Below are 20396 nucleotides of genomic sequence, written 5' to 3'. Positions count from 1 at the left end.
AATTATCTCGTAGCGTGGAACTTGTTGAAAGAACGCTTCGAAAATTCAAATTTGCTGGTAAAGCGGCACATGTCTGCATTACTTACGATTCCTACTCTGAGAAAAGAGTCTGCATAGGGACTTGCAGATCTTGCTGATGAGTTCCATCGTCACGTACAGTTGCTGGATAAACTCGAAGGTGCTGAGAATCATTGGAATTCCTTTCTAGTTGAAAAATTGAGCCAATGTCTTGATGCTGTTACACTCCGTGAGTGGGAGACACTTGTTTCCGATGAAGAAGACTACCCGAAGTACAAAGACCTGCTCGAGTTTATCCACAGAAGATCGCGGATAATCCAAACGCTTAAGCTCTCCCAATCGGCAAATACCCAATCCGAGATAAGGCAAACCAAATCACGTTCCGTCGTCTCACATGTTGTTTCTGACAATGTGCCCAAGTGTGCTAGCTGCAAGCAGGCACATTTCCTGTTCCAGTGTGAACAGTTCCGAATGCTCTCTCCCCAACAAAGGTTTGAAGTCACGAAGAAGCACGGGCTGTGTATTAATTGCTTGAAAGGGACGCATCAAGCAAAGAATTGCTCCAGTGGTTCCTGCAAGAATTGCGGCAAGAAGCATCACTCGATGTTACATTTGCCACCTCTCTCGTCGGCTTCTGGTTCACAACCAGTGGCAACTACAAGGCAGCTAGTAGCTGCGAACAAACCCGCTGAAGCAAACACTTTGGCGCCTCGTCAATTGTCGCATTTCGTTCCGAATCATATCGAAAGCTCTACGTCGGAAGGGCCCGCGGTCGCCTCACCACCTGTCACGTCGTCGTTTCGTTCGCAGTTGTCGCGCGGTCATCCTTTCCCAAATTCGTCGTTTACGTCGGTTGATTTCGTTTCTCCATCCACCTCTTGTCAAAGTGCAGAAGTGAACACCCAATTCTGGCAGTCAACGGTTATTCTGTCAACAGCAGTGATAAAGGTGAAAGATGCAGACAACCAGTACGTTCACGCCAGAGCCCTGTTAGACAGCGGTTCACAGCCAAGTTTTATTTCCGAAGCATTATGCCAAAAGCTTCGTTTGAAGCGGACCAAGTTGAATTCGCCAGTTAGTGGCATCGGACAATCCGTCGTCAACGTCCGCTACGCTGTGAAACTATCGATCGCTTCTCGTTTTGAATCCTTCAACGCCGAACTGGACTGCCTCGTGCTGCCGAAGCTTACCGTCTCGCTGCCGGGACACCACATTGATATCTCTCGCTGGAGGATCCCAAGGCATCTCCACTCGCTGATCCACAATTCAACATCAGTCAAGGTGTGGATATCATTATTGGAGCTGCTCTGTTCTTCGATCTTCTCCAACACGAGCAGATATTTATCACTCCTGGTTATCCTAAGCTACAAAAACGGTTCTGGGATATATCGTCTGTGGAAAACTAGAACAGCCAATGAATGAAACCACAAAACGCAGACTTGCCACATTGGTGTCGAAGACAGCCTCGATACGCAGCTTCAGCGGTTTTGGGAGATTGAAAATTTTGATGATGGTAAGGCTTTAACTCCAGATGAACAACTTTGCGAAGATCACTTCCAAAATACCATCGCTCGTGATGAGACGGGCCGATACGTCGTACGACTTCCGCTCAAGGAAGAAAAGGTGTCGATGCTTGGAGATTCGTATACCTCGGCGCTCCGGAGATTCCAACACATGGAGAAAAGATTTGTCGCAGATGAAGATCTCCGTCGCAGTTATACAGAGTTCCTGGAGGAGTATGAGAGGTTGGGTCACATGGAGCCGGTTTCCGTCGCGCCGCGTAGCTCACAGTTTTTCTTACCCCACCATGCCATCCAGCGCCCAGACAGTACTACCACCAAAACACGGGTGGTATTCGACGGTTCCTGTCGTGGAGCAGCCTCGCTATCGCTGAATGAAGCACTTTACGTCGGACCAACGGTTCAGCCAACCCTCTTTTCTATCGTCGTTAATTTCCGTCTGCCACGATTTGTCATAACAGCTGATGCAGAGAAAATGTTCCGGCAGATATGGATCCATCCCGATGACCGGCAATTTCAGCAAATTCTCTGGCGTGGAAAGCAATCGGAACCTATCCGTACTTTTCAATTGAAAACTGTCACGTATGGTCTTGCAAGTTCGCCATTCCATGCTGCACGCGTGTTAAAACAACAGGCCATCGACGAAGGACTGCACTTTCCACTGGCGGTACCAGCGATACTGACAGGTACCTACGTAGATGACGTCATCTTCGGACATGACGACCACGATACAATGGTCGAAACATGCAAGCAGCTGACGGAAATTATGAAGTCCGCTGGTTTTCTACTTCGAAAATGGGCTTCGAACTATTCAACAGTTCTAAGCAACGTTCCCGAAGAGTTATGGGAGACTTCCGCAGAATTAGAGATCGATCGTTCGCAGGCAGTTAAAACCTTAGGGTTGTTGTGGTTCCCCCAGCGGGACGTATTCAAATTCAAAGTTCCTGCTCTCCCAGAACTGGATATCGTGACTAAACGAATTGTGGTTTCCGAGATGTCTCAACTTTTCGATCCACTCGGGCTCCTCGGACCAGTGGTAGTGAATGCCAAGATGTACATTCAATCTCTCTGGGCAGCTGACTTGTCGTGGGATGCTGAGCTTGCAGAAGACGCAGCAGTGTGGTGGAAAAAGTACCGTACCGACATTACAGAGCTTCAATTGTTGGAAGTTCACGAAGAGTTCTATGGAACACCAACAGCAACTACTCGATTCATTGTTTCTGCGAAGCCTCGCAAAAGAGATACGAATGTTGCTTCTACATCGTATCAACGGATGACCTAGGCCAGCTCCATTCACATCTACTCACGTCAAAATCTCGCGTTGCGCCGCTCCGTGTACAGTCGATTCCACGCTTGGAGCTCTATGTAGCTTTCCTCGGAGTCAACTGGTTCACAATATTTTGACTAATACCAACATGATCGCTACAGTTACGTTTTGAGCAGACTCAACAGTCGCACTTCACTGGATCAAATCCAGATCGAATACCTGGAAAGTTTTTGTATCAAATCGGGTAGCGGAGATCCAACGCCTGACGAGTGGTTCTCAATGGATGCATGTACCGACCGATCTGAACTCTGCCGATCGCATCTCCCGAGGAATGCTTGCAAGCCAGCTTCTTAACGACAAGCTGTGGTGGCATGGTCCAGAATTTCTCACCTCCCCCAAAGCGCGTGATTTCGGATCCTTCCAAATCGGATCTGGAGGAGGAGATGCGCTCACTAGTATCCCTCCATGCAATGCAAGAAAACACCACGATCTTCAACGAATTTTCTGAATTAGCCAAGCTAACACGATTCGTCGCTTATACCTTCAGATTTCGAAACAACTGCAAGCTTCCAAGAAATCAACGTGTCCTGTCATCTCTGTCGCATGTAGAAATTGACTATGCACTGAAGTCGATGATACGGCTTGCTCAACGCCTAGAATTTCCAACGGAAGTTCGTCTGTACAGCCGAAACAACTTGGAGAATGCTGTCAAAATCGCACCGAAATCACCGCTCAAGAATTTGAATATTTTCATGGACGAATTCGGACTTCTTCGGATTGACGGACGTTTAAAGAACTTAAATGCACCGTTCGACACTCGTCATCCGATTTTACTGCCAGCAAACCACAAACTTAGCTGGTTGATAGCTAGGTCCATACATCTACAAACACTTCACGGTGGACCTTCGCTGTTACTCGCCACAGTTCGTCAACGGTTTTGGCCACTCCGGGGTAGAGACTTGGCTCGTAGGGTTGTTCGTCAGTGCGTCACCTGTTTCCGATGCAATCCTACACTAGCAAATCAGATCATGGCTCCTCTTCCATCAGTTCGCCTTAAGCCAGCCCGAGCCTTTACATACTCTGGGATGGATTACTGTGGGCCGTTTCTCGTACGTCCGCTGATTGGGAAAGGTTCGTCGGTAAAAGTTTACGTATAGTTGTTCGTTTGTTTGGTGGTGAAGGCCGTACACCTCGAGGTCGTGCCGGACTTGTCGACCGCCGCGTGCATCAACGCCGTCAAACGTTTTATCGCGTATCGCGGCCGTGTCTTCGAATTGCATTGCGACAACGCGACCACATTCGTCGGAGCGGATCGCGAGCTACGCAAGCTACGAAAGGAGTTCCAGCAACAAGTCAAGTTCAAAGAATGGGGCGAGTACTGCGCAGGGAATGGCATCACGTTTCGCTTCATCCCTGCCCGCTCTCCACACTTCGAAGGCATCTGGGAAAGCGGAGTGAAATCCTTTAAGTACCACTTTCGTCGCATCATGGGACAGAAGGCCTTCTCCATGGACCAACTCCTTACTGTCGTAGCCCAGATTCAGTCCGTCTTGAACTCCCGTCCCCTCGTTTCCATGTCCGACTCCCCTGATGACCTGTCCGCTCTGACTCCAGGGCATTTCTTGATTGAGGAGCCTACTGTCTCCATTGCTGAGCCGGACCTACTTCACCTGTCCCCTAATCGCGTCACCCGTTTGCAGGACATGCAACGCTCTGTTCAGGACCTGTGGCGCTGCTGGTCACGAGACTACGTTAGCCAACTACAACAGCGCAGCAAATGGAGGCGCCCATCCGTAGACATTCGTAAGGGTCAACTAGTACTGCTGAAGCTCGACAACTACCCGCCTCTACAATGGCCCCTCGGGCGCATCATCGAAACTTTCACCGGTTCGGACGGACGAGTCCGAGTTGTTGTGGTTAGGACAGCTTCTGGCCAATACAAGAGGGCAATCACGGAGGTCGCTATTCTCCCGATCGAGTCGGGAGATGAACCAGTGGACACATCGACGTCAACATCAACTAAAGACGTGGTAATAAGTTGAAACGGACGGTTTCAACGGCGGGCGGCATGTTGTGAACGGCATCTTATATAATCACCTGAAATAATAAATTGAATTACTTTGAATTGTTAACAAATACCTGCAAAAACAAATTGTAACTTACCTTGTTCACCTATATACCTTACCTCCAAAGTCATGCTAGACACACACACACATGAAGACACGAATTACACAATCTGAGTTGAATACAAACCATCGAACAGTAAAGTAAGCGCTCGTTCTTTAACGCGGTCCGAAAACTACTTCTAACCGTCGGGAATCCACCGTAAAGTCGTCGGTCGTAGTCGCTGCCGCACTGCAAGTGTCCTGTTCAGAACAGAGACCAATTCGGCGAAATTCTAGCAAATTTACTCCCGTAACAAAGGGAAAATAATCGTGGTTGTTAAGTGTTAAATGTTCCTGCTCCCACAAACCCTTCGAACGCAGCCAACACTACACTGCCCCATGAAAGGACGACAGTGATACCGCTACTCACCACCATGGACGCCGAGAAAAACATCGAATGGGTGGCCATGGGGGTGGCGAACTGGGTGGGCAGCATGTGGCGGAATTTATGGATGTCAGCGGGTCAACGACCAAAGGCTTGGGGGTCAACGATCACGAAACGACTCATCATTAGCCTGGTGATAGTCGAGAAAAAAGGTTGATTAGAAGGTTATAGTCTGCGGTTATAGTTTTGGAAAAGCAGAGAAAAGTTATAGTCGGTAAATTCGAAAGAGTGAAAGTGGAAGAGAACGTTTGAAGTGGAAATCTGGACATCCAGGTAATTAACTACTACTCATTAGCTGAGACAAACCCCCAAGCTAGCCCCTGTTCGCTATGTGACCTTTAATCGCCATCTTGTGTCCCTATTGTGCCACCAGGACCTCGCGGTTTTATTATAAAACGCCATCGCGGTTTCCCGCCGTTCTGAAACCCGATACCTGCCCTAGGAGAGTGTGTCCACCAAGTGCGCCATAAAACCAGTTTTTTTCAGTACGTCCACGGACTGCTGAAGCCTCGAGTTCGCCACTACACTCGAGGGGTGCACGACACAGGCAGAGGGTCCACGAGAGGCTGCAGTCCGCCGAGAAGAAGCTGACATCCACCCCTGCCCAGTTGCAGAAACCGAAGAGTCTACAGGTAGCGGAGTAGCAGTGCGCGGGGCCCCGAAAAACGAAGAAGAAAGAGAAGTGAGGAAGTAAGGAAGAAAAAGGTGTTTGAGGACGGACGCGAGAAGGAAGAAAGGAGTAGGAGGTCAAGGAGGAAAATAAAGTGCACACGAAATAAAGTGGGAGTTTTTCATGAGACAGCTCGAGTGTTTTACTATCGCGGAGTGTCACGAGCGTAGAGCCGACCCTGAGGCTTGTTGAAGAGGGTATCACCAGTGCTGGGAGTAACACGGCCCTGGCCCCCAGTAAGTTACATAGCCCTGCTTGCTTGATAATGCAGATGAGGGAAGACATATGCAAACTGCAGATGTTTTTCGCTGAAAATTTACTGTCATTGAACCTCGAAAAAACGAACTACATGGTGTTTTATTCTCGAAAAAGAAACGCTATCCACGAAGAGCTTACAGTTGGCACAACAACAACAAAAAAAAGTAGAGACTTGCAAGTACCTAGGATTGATATTCGATCCAACTCTAAGTTGGAAGCCTCATGTGGACAATCTTAGGAGCAATATAAGTTCATATTGTGGAATATTCTGGAGAATCTCAAAATTCCTTCCAACGAAACAACTCATCACTATGTACCAAGCATTCGTTCAGGCTAAACTGCAATATTTAGTGTCTATCTAGGGAGCTGCCGCTAAAACTGTCTTGAAACCACTGCAATCTACACAAAATCGCTGCCTAAAAATAGTTTATAATAAACCACAATTATCTGCTACCTTTGACCTACATATCTACCATACCTGCACACCCGATTCTTTTTTTACACGGGGGATGCGTTCCGTGTAAAAAAAGTTTTCAGTACAAAATTTGAAAATCCGTGTAAAAAAAGTTTTATGATTTCTCAACGAATCATGCAAAATGGAGCAACTTTGCAAAAATTGTGTATGGGATTTTTTTTACACGGCCGTGTAAAAAAAATCCGTGTGAAAACAGTATCGGGTGTATTCAAATGCAGCCCCGTCCATCAGTCCAATCTTAGCCTTGCGTGAGCTAGAGACTGGTTACCATGCAGAATCTACTATACAATACCAAGTTCCATCACAACTACATTCTCCGAAGACATGATCACTCACATGAAACCAGAAATCGGACCAACGTAGAAACACAGAAACTGGGAAAAAATCGTTCTCTTATTATGGAAATTTTCGATACAATGCTTTACCCACGGCTCTGAAATCCGAGCACAATTTAAGGAAGTTCAAAATTGCTGTGAAGCAGCTACTAAGAAACAACCTTAGTCAATATTTGATGTAATATTTCGCCGTCGAACTGCAGCGTGTTCGCGTTTCAGCGGTGTCTCGATCAAGCTTTACATCGCCTCATTGCTTCCTGCCACCCTGTCAGTCAACGGCACGCCAACTTCCCAGGAACTGGACTACTCATAACTCCTTCTTGTCACGCGAAACAACAATGCTTCCGTCATCGTCACATTCGGCCAGTGGTAGACCCTGCTTCCCTGACAGGTAACAAATACTGGTATATGTCTGGCCGAAGCCAGTGATACTACGCCCATAACGAAGTTAAAACCATTTGTAGACCAGCCGAGCTTTGCATCATCTTACTGATCTACCATCGTCTCGACGCACCTGATTTCTCGCGTGAACGGCACGCAAACTTCCCAGGAACTGGACTACTTCTTAACTCCGCTTCGTCACGCCAAACTACTACAACCAGCTTTAACAAACCCATTGTTACCTCATTATCAAGGTGATTGCACCACCGCCGAGGACATCCAATGATACCGCTGTGTCAAAGCAATCCCAAGTAACATTTTAAGTTTTAAAACACTCTTGAAGACCGTAATTTACTCTGCAAGAGTGTGATGAAACCAGCATAAAACCAAAATGTTACTAGGGAATCACTACCAGGCATTCATACTACAAAACTTTTTTTATTTTCCTTTTCCTTTTTTTTCTAATCCATCGATTCAATAGTTAGTTAGTTATCGATTAATAAGTTATGTTAGTTATCGCACTTCCTTTAAAGCTATCTTTTTCTCATTGGTAGTGCATCTGAATTAAGGTATCTGCGGTAAGATGCGCGGCTACAAAGCAAGACCATGCCGAGGGTGGCTGGGTTCGATTCCCGGTGCCAGTCTAGGCAATTTTCGGATTGGAAATTGTCTCGACTTCCCTGGGCATAAAAGTATCATCGTGCTTGCCTCATGATATACGAATGCAAAAATGGTAACCTGGCTTAGAAACCTCGCAGTTAATAACTGTGGAAGTGCTTAATGAACACTAAGCTGCGAGGCGGCTCTGTCCCAGTGTGGGGATGTAATGCCAATAAGAAGAAGAAGAAGAAGTGCATCTGAATTGTACCAATAATTTGAAAAGAAGGGTAGGTTTTATGCCTTTGGGAGAAGTGGTTCACTTGGAATAACACTCCCAGGGGCTTTTCCCTGTTCCAATAAAAGGAGGAGGACCATTCCTTCTTATTCTCGGAGGACCATGGTGCACAGGTTCACTTAGAGTCCCTCGCTGGCACTCGGACGATGATCAGCCGTCCCTAACATGGAGAACAGACGCTGTTATGAGCCGATCCTGACACGGAGAACAGACGCTCAGTAAGATTCAAGTTTTTTTGGGAGCACTGGACCCGCGTAAACGCTGGACGCAGTTCTGTCTTCTACTAAATATGGGTCATCTTGCATCGTGGTTGGTGATATTAATATAGGTTGACTGAGGAATATTTAACATTGTTGAATTGTTACAATTTCAAAGTTACAAACACGTTCCCAACAAGTAATAATATCCTGGATCATGTCACCTGTTCAAATGTTCTTCTCGATCACGTCGTCAATGAAACAATATACTCTGACATTAGTGATCATTGTTTCATACTCTCAACGTTCCAGAATACTAGGGCTATCTGTACCCGTAGCTTGGAGAAAATTATAATCGATCACACTAAACTCAATGAAGAGTTCACAATGGCGATTCAAAATCTCCCTCAAGCACCCGCAACAGAAAACTTGCAATACGTCATTAAGCTGTATCAGGGTTTGAAAGAAAAATGCTCGAGAAAAATTACAGTGCAAGCGAAAATTAAGGGACCTTGTCCCTGGATGACCTTCGATCTCTGGAAACTTATGCAGCTGAAAGACAGGACCTTAAGCAGAAGCAAGAGATATCTCCGTGATAGCCACTTGCAAGAGCAACTAATGTACGTGTCAAAATTACTCCGGAGTGTTAAGCAGCAAGCCAAGAGTCTGTTACGCGACCCTAATCCAAGAAATATTTGGAAAACGTTAGATAATGTTTTGGGCCGTAACTCTAATGAATCTCAACAGATTGAACTAGAGCATGGCAGCTGCAATACTAAGGACCCTCATGATGCCGAAATCTTCAACGAGTTCTTCAATAGTAGCCTCCAGAATACCTAGCCAGCGAGATTTCAACAAATTCATAAGCCTACAATCTATCAGTAACTCCATTCACTTGATTCCCACAACAAAACAAGAAGTCATCGTGATAATTAAAGAACTGGACAACAGCAAAAGCGCTGGACTGGATGGAATTCCTGCATCTATTCTAAAAACCCATTACGACTTTTTCGCCAGTATCCTAATGAATGTTTTCATTGAAAGTATAGATTCTAGTTCCTACCCGGACTATTTGAAAACCACTCGTGTGATTCCCATTTACAAGACAGGTTCTAAAAAGGATCCAACTAACTACTGACCGATTTCTGTTTTATCGGTTTTCAACAAAGTTCTCGAACGACTTATTGTGGACAGGTTGACTAATTTTCTTGGACTTCATAATATCCTGTATCAGCACCAGTACGGTTTTCGCGCTGGCTCTAATACGTTGATTGCAGCCAGTGAACTGGTTGATGAAATTTACGATGCAATGGATAAGCGTAAGATAGTCGGAGTTCTATTTCTTGATCTCAAGAAAGCGTTCGACACGATTGACCATAACATCCTTCTCCAGAAACTCAATATCTATGGAATCAGAGGAACAGCAAACAGTTTAATACGCAGCTATCTGACTGGCAGATACAGAAGTTTATCGGTAGGAGTACCACAGGGTAGTAACTTAGGCCCACTTTTATTCCTACTTTATATCAATGATCTGCCGCATCTCCGCCTGCATGGAAAACCAAGACTTTTTGCCGATGACACCTCTATTTCATACATCGGTACTAACGCTGACCAGATCGTCAATTCAATGAGACAAGGTCTGGAAAAACTTCAGGAGTTCTTTTCGGAGAATCTGTTATCGTTAAACCTGACCAAAACAAAGTATGTTTTATTCCACTCGCCTCGCCTAATCATCTCAAGAAATGAAAACCTAGTGGTGAACTCCACGAAAATTGATGAAGTTGATAGTTTCAAACACTTGGGAATTACACTTGACCCCACGTTGTCTTGGAATAATCACATCAGTACACTACAGAAAACTATCAGTTCAACATGCGGAATATTATGGAAAATATGCAAGTTTATACCATCGAAACGTTCACGCGTTCGTATTGTATTCCACCTATAGCCTTTATTCCGAGGCAGCTCAATCAATATTACCAGTTGCGCCTTGCGAGATTTGCAAACATTAGTACAAATTCAAAAACTGCTCCACAATCCAACAGCGCTTCACAATCAACATCTTCAACGCAATTCACACCGTTACGAAACAAGGAAACGCCCCAATACCGAATACGGGAAAAAATCCCAAACATACTACGGTAGAACAAAATACAATGCCCTTCCAGTATCTATAAGATCCGAGCGAAATCCTCACATTTTTAAACGAAATGTAACATTATGGATTAAAAACCACCTTGGAAACTACATACTGTAGACCAGCGAATCCAGTGCAATACTCGGAAACCATTTTTTAAAGCTCCCTTCAAAGAGATATCTTAATCTCACTGGGAGCTTAAGTTCTTCGAGCACTCAACGTTTCAAAAACAAAAATCACCACCAGTTTCTGTCACTTACTAATGTGAGAAATACGATTTTATACTTTTCATCCGCCTCCGCAGCTCGCCGCCGCCCATCGCCACCCACCGCTACCCGCCACCTGCCACCAACCACCTGCCACCCACCGCCTGCACTCATCACGCCAACGCTGCCAACATCCTTCATCGATCATACTGATATATAAAAATGGCATTGTAATTTTGTGAAAATAACTTGTTTTTGAGAAAAGATTAGAGGTTTTGTGCCTCCTGGAGGAAAAAGCTTGAAAGGAGCTTAACATTAGGTGGTTTTCCTTCTCCCTGAGAAAACAGTACAAAAAATAAATAATAATAATAACAAATAAAAATAAATAATAATAGTTGAAAAGACAAAAAAAAAGTTTTGCACCTCCGGAGAGGAGCAAACCCCCCTTCCCTGTCAGCATACGACCATAGTTCCCACCGGGGTTGGTTATCCGATCTTCCCTAGTGTTGCTCGTATCCCGGCCAGCACCACGAGGAGGTAGGGATTGGAGTTGCTGGGTAAGAGGCTAAGGACCGCGAGATGGGGTCTATTTTATTCCTTTTATTCCACGAAGTACCAATGGTACGCTTTACCCAGCATTTGCCGTGCCATTTCAATTTCAATAGTTGCCATATAAACAACTGGTGCAAGCTCGCCGCGCTTGTGTCCAGTTGGTAAGGGCATATCGTCCTGCCTACATTGGGGCGTTTTGACCAGTGAAAATATTTTCGAAAAACGTTACATTTTTGAAGATGAAAGCAATTTTATATCATATGAACCACTGAAAAAAAGTTATTTTGTTGCCCAACTGAGTGTTCCAGTGCAAGTTTTGCGGACAGTATGCTAGCGTTGCTCCAGAATGTTGGGCAAACAGACGTTGAAAGTTATATCAAAACTATAACTTTTTGTATATTACTATTATTTTCATTATGTAATACAAAAATGCCACATTCACATAGTATAATGGTTTACAAATATTTAAAGGTACTAAATGATTTTTACCTTTTTTTCCTTATTGGGTATTTTAATCACTGCGACCATTTATTAGATCTATTGTGATATATGCCCCATTTGATCTAGCTTTGTCAAGTTGACGCATCATTACTATTTAGAGCAATTGCATTACCTTGACTACCAGCGTTATCCCAATACGGTATTATGGTTCTGATGAATCGTACTACCATATTGGGACTTGTTCTCCAAACTTCTGAGAGTTCTATCAGCTCTTGTTGAAGAACTGTAATCTCTTTCTAAAAATTGCCGGACAATGGCATAACAGATGTTCCGAGTCTTCCGAGGCCGCAGAAACGACATACATCATCTTGAAGTTTTCCTAACAGATTCAAGTGATATCGGCTCGGGTAATGGCCTGTTATGATCTTTTTTTGAAAGATCTACAATTTTGCAAGTGATAAATACGTTTGATGTGATGAAACGTTTTGACTGCCTCGTAATCAAGGTGTTTTCCAGATGTCCTTTATTTTAGAACGTTCCCAAGATTTTTAGTTCCATTCGAAGAGAACACGCAGATCCACCACAAAATGGTTCGGAACCTATGAATTGTCGAGATGAACCAAGTCTGGCCAGCATATCAGCTTGTTCATTGTCTTCAATGCCATAATGACCAGGAATCCAATACAGGTTCACTTTGTTACGACTACCCAAGGTTTGGAGTGACTGAACATATTCCCAAACGAGTTTAGATCTGCATGTTGCTGATTTCAAAGCATCCAATGCTGCTTGACTGTCAGTCATTATGCAAATTTTTGAAGGTCTGTAATTTCTACATAAGCATAATTTAGAGCATTCACGAATAGCCTGAACTTCAGCTTGGAAAACAGTTGGCCATTTGCCCATGGGAATTGAAATATTTATCCCTGGCCCAGTCCGCCTGCTCCAACTTGATTGTTCAGCTTTGAACCATCGGTGTAAAATACAATAGATCCTGAGCGAAGATTTGGTCCACTGTTTGCCCATGTATTTCGCTCAAGATTAATTACATCAAAACAACGATAAAAATTGTATCTTCTCCTCATCCAGTCATCATTGTTTGTGAGAAGTGAGTTGATATTTTGTTCAGAGAGATGAGATTTATTTTGTTCAGAATACTAGGATGTCCTTTAAGGTCACCTTCGAAGAGGTTTGAATCTCTTTTGATCTTCAAAGCACTCTTCTCTGCTCCTAACTGAATAAATTTGATCCAATGGTAGCACGTGGAACAAAGCGTCTAGCGCTTTATTCGGCGTGCTTCTCATTGCACCAGTTATTGAAAGAGTAGCCAATCTCTTTTTCTGAACCACCCTTTCTTTTGTTTTTGGCCACCATATTAATGCGGCATATAAAATTATGGATTTCACAATCGCCGTATAAATCCATTGAATCATTTTTGGCTTTAGTCCCCACTTTTTAATGAATGTCGCATTACTTATCAATAAAGCATTTGTAGTCTGGGGCCGTCCAGAAACCACCACGTCTCCGCTGCAGATGGTTTTTGGCATCACGCCGCCGACACTTTTGCATCCGCGGACTGCAGCTACAATTTTGAAAAATGTTCATGTTTTTACAATAATCCAAGAAAAAACTTCAAAAGAATTTCTTGTGGATATTCAGGTAAAATCCAGTAAAGAAATTTCTCGTAAAAACGTTGACATTACTTTATACAATCCTTATAAAGTGCTGGCATTCCGAATGATTTTTGAGCGCTTCCCACTGAAAAATTTTGCTTGGAAATTTTGCTACAATTCGTTAATGAAAAGAAAAACAAAACTTCTTCTTCTTCTTCTTATTGGCATTACATCCCCACACTGGGACAGAGCCGCCTCACAGCTTAGTGTTCATTAAGCACTTGCACAGTTATTAACTGCGAGCTTTCTAAGCCAGGTTACCATTTTTGCATTCGTATATCATGAGGCTAGCACGATGATACTTTTATGCCCAGGGAAGTCGAGACGATTTCCAATCCGAAAATTGCCTAGACCGGCACTGGGAATCGAACCCAGCCACCCTCAGCATGGTCTTGCTTTGTAGCCGCGCGTCTTACCGCACGGCTAAGGAGGGGCCCAAAAACAAAACATCTCCAGTGTAAATTCCGAAAAATTTTCCTTAAGACTCCGAAAAAATTTCCATGTGAATTCTGTCTGAAAATTCAACGCAGTCCCGTGGGAAATACATATAATTTTCGGTGTAAAAAAAATTGTTCATATTTTCATATATTTTTTACATTCTAATGAATTTCTTCGACAAGTTCTTCCGAATCTTCTACAGAAATTCTCCTTCATTTCCAAAAGAAGTTTTAAGGAGTACACTTCAAAATGTTCAGTCTCCAGTTAGCCTTGCGAGCAAAGGCGTAGGATTGCCCATCTGGAGATGGCGAGTTCGATTCTCGTTCCTGTCTAGGATGTTTTCGGGTGGGAAACATTCTCGACACCCTAGGTATAGTGTATACATCGTACTTGCTACACAAGATCGTGCAATGGCTGGCATATTAATGCATTCAATTTATAACTGAGGAAATGCTTATAGAATATAATAAGTTGAAAAGTAGACCAACTTCCAGATGGAATGTGGAGCCATAGAAGAAGAAGAATACTTCTAAATTTTTCAAGAAAAACTCTTTCGAATTTCCAAGAGATATTAAACAGCCAATGCCACATGAAACACTTTGATATTTCCGTTGATTTTTTTTTAAATTTGGAATTTTGAAATGAAAAGTTTTCTGGAATATGTACTTTTTTACGTTCTTTGTGAATTCTATCACATTTTATTTTTCAAGTATTTTTTCTATTAGAGGCATTATTTAGAATTTCCACGGAAGAGTCTATGGATTATCTTCAAAAAATTCTTTGGATTTTTAAAGAATAAACCTTTAGAATTCTCAAGGTTTATAATTTTTGAATTTGCACCATAAATTCTTTCAAATTTTCACCGGGAATTCATTCTTCTTCGGGAAGTTATTTTGATTTCTTTGTAACATCAGCTAAACATTGCTTTAAATCTTTACCATGCAAAGATGCACAGGAAATGATTTAGAAATTTTAAGGAATTTTCACAGAAAATTACCTAATTCATCAGAAAATCTTTAAAATTTTGATTTAATTTTTTAAGGAATTCCTACTGGAAATGCTTCAAAAGTACAACCTTTACAAGTATGTACAACAAAGGTACAATTATTTCGTTATTTTCACTTGTAAACACATCGGAATTTCCTCGGGAAATTCATTATTGGTGTTTCAGATGAACTTTTTTCGATTTTATACTGGAAAATCTCAGGAATTTAAAAAAATTTCCATTGGAAATTTGGAAGAATTTCCTATGAAGATTCAATAAAGTTTCCCAGGATTATGAAAAAAATCTTCGGAGATTCTGTAAAAAAATAAGCTGGATTTTTTTTTTCTAATTTATACTGGATGTTTATTGGAATTTTCATCGTTAATATGCATTTCGGATCTTTCTACGGATTCTTCTAGTTCGAACCGAACATTTTTCGGAACTCTTCCACAGAATTTCGAAAAAAAAAGTGTCGTTGAAATTCTAAAGATTTTTCCGTGGAGACTCTGAAAAATTTCTCGTCAATATTCCGAAGGGTTTTCCTTGCAACTCCAGAATAATTATTCTTGAAAATTCAGAAGATCTTGGAATTTAAAATTAATCCAAGCAATAAATGTACGCAATAATGTAGGCTTAAGAAGCCTAGTCTTTATAATATTGAACAATTAGGATAATTGATCGAAAAATTTAATAATAGGTGCAATGTTCTAAATGCACAAAATTCTAGTAGTGCGTATGAAAAAGGTTATGACATAGAGAAGCTTGCATTTAAAAAATCAACATGAAATTCTAAATAAAATGCTTTTAAATTCATAAAAGGGTCTTAGAGCTAAGGAGATTCCTGCGATATGAAAAAAGTGGCAGTGTTCTAGAAAAAAACACTCCAACTCCTAAAACAATCTAGGTTAAAAAATAGTGTAATAATAACGATTCAAATTGAATTCCAAAACAAATTTCAACCCTTTCAGGACGGATGGGTCATATATGCCCAGCGTTTTAGATTGTCTATAAAATCACAAAAGAGAGATAGGCCACCATTTTCTTCAGCCATTCTTCTGAACACTCAGATAAGATGAGTCATAATTTAATTTATTTATTGATGTTGTTATCTGTTCTGGCAGGAAAAACAAGCAGAGCTTGTTAAAAAAACCTGCATCTTTTAAACAAAAATTACAACAATGTACATTCAACGAACACTTATCTGTCTAATTGAACATGAAAACTAACGCTAACTATCATTATTCCTACACCCAAAAAAATCTGCACGTTCTTTCCACCTGAAAAAATACGTAGATTTTTTCCACTTGAAATTCACGTAACTTTTACCTGATTTTCCGATAGAAATTTCATTCTACTTGAAAATCAGGTAAGTTCTACCTGAGTTTTGGATAGAATTAATCGGACACGTAAGTTTCACCTGAATTTTCTGAAGCATTTGCAGCTACGTGTGCACGTAAAATGTACCTGAAAATTCAGGTGGAAACAACGTTTAGATTATTTGGAGTGTAACACTATCAGACCGCATCGTGCTTTCGTGCTGTGCGGTTCTTTCTCTCTTTGCGGAAGGAAGTTTTTAATACTACCCGAAGCTATTTTAATTTCAACGGTGCTTCTTAGCGCTATTTGTACCCACTGATCCCGTTACGATCTTTGCAAGGACCCGTGCCTTCGTTTTACGTTGGACCCGTTTGCGGAAGTAAAATTCCGACAAGCGGTGGTAATCCTGCAGGGACACCATTCTGGGAAAAAACCTCTTAGAAGGTCATGTCCTCACGCTCAGCAATGAGTATTAACAAAAACAAGAGGAAGGGGGAGTCTCTGAATTCTCCGCTTCCTTCAAAGAAAAATGGTTTCAAGACCGTCCTGCCCAAGCGCGGAAAAAATAGAAGGAAACTGGAGAATTCAGATATTCCTTCTAACTCTAATATCGGAAATAATTCTTCTCCAATCGAACTGAGCAATCAGTTCGATTTGATTAATGATGAAATTGAGCAAATCGAATCTACCTCTAGCGTGATTCGATTCATGCGAAAAAGCAAAGGATTCCACCAATTGTGGTATCTGTTGCCGAGTTTTCTGGCTTCCGGAATGAGATTTTGAGTAACCTTCAGGGGATCAAGGTTTCATTTCAGATTGCTAGGAAGGGTGACTGCCGCGTTTTGGCGGGATCCTTTGACGATCGCAAACGTCTTCTTCACTATTTAACTGAGAAGCGCCATAAATTCTTCACATACGACGACAAAACTGAGCGATTGTTCAAAGTCGTCTTGAAAGGTCTCCCCAGTGATGACAAATCACTGGATGAGATTAAAATTGAAATTTCTCAATTACTTGGATTTTCACCAGTCCAAGGGGCATTTCTCAAGAATTTTATTTAGTTCATTTTAACAAAAGTGAACTAAATAATATGAAAAGTTTGGAAAAGGCCTGTATTATGTCTCATGTCCGTGTTACATGGGAACATTTTCGCAGGCCTGGGGGAAATTTCCAAAACCCTACCCAGTGCCGTAAGTGCCAAAAGTGGGGTCATGGAACCAAACATTGTCACATGGATGCTAAATGCATGATTTGTGGTGGAACCTCTCACGCCAAAGACGCATGTCCTGTGAGAGAAGATTCCAATAAATTTAAGTGCGCAAACTGTGGGGGCAATCATAAATCCAATTTCTGGGAATGCCCTTCACGCAAAAAAGTTTTGAATTCCCGTGCAAAATTGATGACGGGAAATTTGTAACCGATGGTTTCAGATATTTAAGCATTGGCTCCACCAAATGCGGGTATTTGTGTGATCTCCTTTATACGCCACTGGTCCAATGGGTTAGGTGCTGCCATCTATGTAGGAGGTCACGGGAATTCATTTTCGAAGCATTTTAAGGTGAACCGGATACAGAAATCTCAGTTCATAAAATGTAATATGATTCTCGATATGGATGATAGAGGGATTGTCAGAATAATGATGTAAACAGAGATTTATAGAAAAAGGGACTTCTTGCTATCTCAACCATATGGGACTGGGGGATACTCCGACGCAACGGAACAACGTAGTTGGCGAAAGATAGTGGCCATGAACTCCGGAAATATATCTCGTGAATAAAAAAGCACACGCGGTCACGAGTTACAACTTTATTAATCAAAACGTCAAAACGAAAACAATACTAAAGGTATATAATAAAAAGAGGTGCACGCAAGATGTGCACTAGAGAGGCACGCATTAGAGAGGCGCGCCGTCGTGTATAACGTTAGGGTCGACCGTCGCTCAACTTCATCACTCCTCCTCGACGGTAAGCCCTTAGACTCCTCCTAGCCCCAGCAGCTCTGCCAATTGATGATGCTTGACCGCCCCAAGTGGCTTGGTTAGGATGTCTGCCTTCATCGTCTCGGTTGGGCAATACCGCAACTGCACCAGCCGTCGTTCGCAGAGGTCTCGTACAAAACACTGCTTCGTCTCAATATGCTTGCTCCTCTTACTGGTCCGTTCAGATGTCACGAAACTCAAGCATCCCTGATTATCCTCGTAGACGACGGTGGGTTCTGCCTGTTTCTCGCCTAGGTCTGCCAGCAAACGTCGCATCCACAGAACTTCTTGGCATGTCTCGCCAAGCGCCACATACTCGGCTTCCATTGTCGACAGACTGACGCAATCTTGACGCCTGCTAGTCCATGATACAGCTCCTCCATAGTAAAATACCACGAAACCGGTCATAGATTTCCGCGTTTGGGCATCGCCGGCCCAATCAGCGTCCGAAAAAGCCTCGATCACGTTACATTTCCCGTCGCCAAGTCTCAGCTTCCAATCCTTAGTCCCTTTCAGAAAACGGACAACCCGTTTGGCAGCCGTCCAGTCTAGATCGTTTGGATTGCTAAACTTACGGCCCAATATCGAAGCACTCGTTGCTATGTCAGGACGTCCACAAGTAGCTACGTACAACAACGCACCAACAACACTACGATACATCGTGCCATCCTCCATAGGTGTACTTTCCGAACGGTCTTTCAAGTATCCCTGGTCCATCGGTGTCTTCGCCGCCTTTGCTTGTCCGAATCCCAGCTTTGAAATCAGCTTTTCTATATACGACTTCACACTCAGACTGTAGATACCATCCGAATCTCGCTCGATTTCCATTCCTAAGAAGAACCTTGCATCTCCAAGCCAATTAATTTCGAAGTGTCGCTTCATCTGCTCAAAAACCTGAGATATCGCTCCTTCATCCGCACAGCCAACAAGAAAATCGTCGACATACACAATTAAGTAGATCTTCTTCCCTTTGCGCTCAGCAACAAACAAGCAGGGATCCGCTGTGCTAGCCTTAAATCCCAAGCTCCTCAACACTTCTGTCAACTTTCGGTTCCAGCATCTCGCGCTTTGCTTCAAGCCGTAGATACTGCGGCGTAGACGACACACTTTCTCCTCCTGTCCTTGAACTGCATAGCCCGGTGGCTGACGCATATACAGTTCCTCATCGACGTCGCCGTAGAGGTAGGCTGTTTTAACATCCAGATGCTTCAAATGCAGGCCGTGCCTCCCGCCCAGCGCCAGCAACGTCCGCAGTGTGGCGTGCCGGGTAACAGGGGCAAATACTTCTTCAAAATCTATGCCGTGTTGCTGCCTGTAGCCCTGTGCCACAATCCGTGCCTTGAACCTCACAACTTCGCCCGCTTCATTGCACTTTGCCTTGAAAACCCAGCGGCTACCGATCAGTTTCTTCCCCGGAGGAAGGTCACACAGCTCCCAAGTACCGTTTTGCGCGTGCGACTGGAGTTCATCTTTCATCGCTCGCTTCCACGATTCACTCTCAGGACACTTCACTGCCTCACTGTAGCTAACTGGTTCAGCCATTAGCTGCGTAGCCACACCCACTACGAAATCGGAGTAACGTCCGGGCATCTTTCCACGATTCCGACGCGATGGTTCCCTGTCCGCTGAAACACTCTCTGAAGTAAAGTCATTGTCTGGTTCAATTTTCACATCAAGAGGGTCGTCCATCAAATACGAACCACTCACGTCAAAGAAATGTTCGGTCTCACTTTGTTCACTCTCCGACCTATCATAGCACTCATCTTCTTCAGCCTCTTCATCACTCTCCATAGGCTCCACTTCCTCGTCCGCTTCAGCATTCGGCACTGCGCCACGCTTCGGAATTTCATCTGGAATCCACTGAACCTCGTTCTCGACAGGATCACACTGCGCCTTCTCCGGAGACGCTGATTCGCCGTCCATCTCCATGAACTTTGCGTCACGGCTCACCGTAACCTTCTCTGTTGTCAGATCTACAAACCGATAAGCCTTATGCTGCTCCGAGTATCCGATGAAAGTAAGCTTTCGCGCCTTGCTATCGAGCTTCTTCCGTTTCACGTCGGGGATATGCACCCATGCCTTGCAACCATACACCCTCAGATG

The sequence above is a fragment of the Armigeres subalbatus genome, chromosome 3 (assembly GCF_024139115.2).
Source record: "Armigeres subalbatus isolate Guangzhou_Male chromosome 3, GZ_Asu_2, whole genome shotgun sequence".
NCBI classification, from domain to species: domain Eukaryota; kingdom Metazoa; phylum Arthropoda; class Insecta; order Diptera; family Culicidae; genus Armigeres; species Armigeres subalbatus.
Note: the sequence above shows the minus strand (reverse complement) of the source record.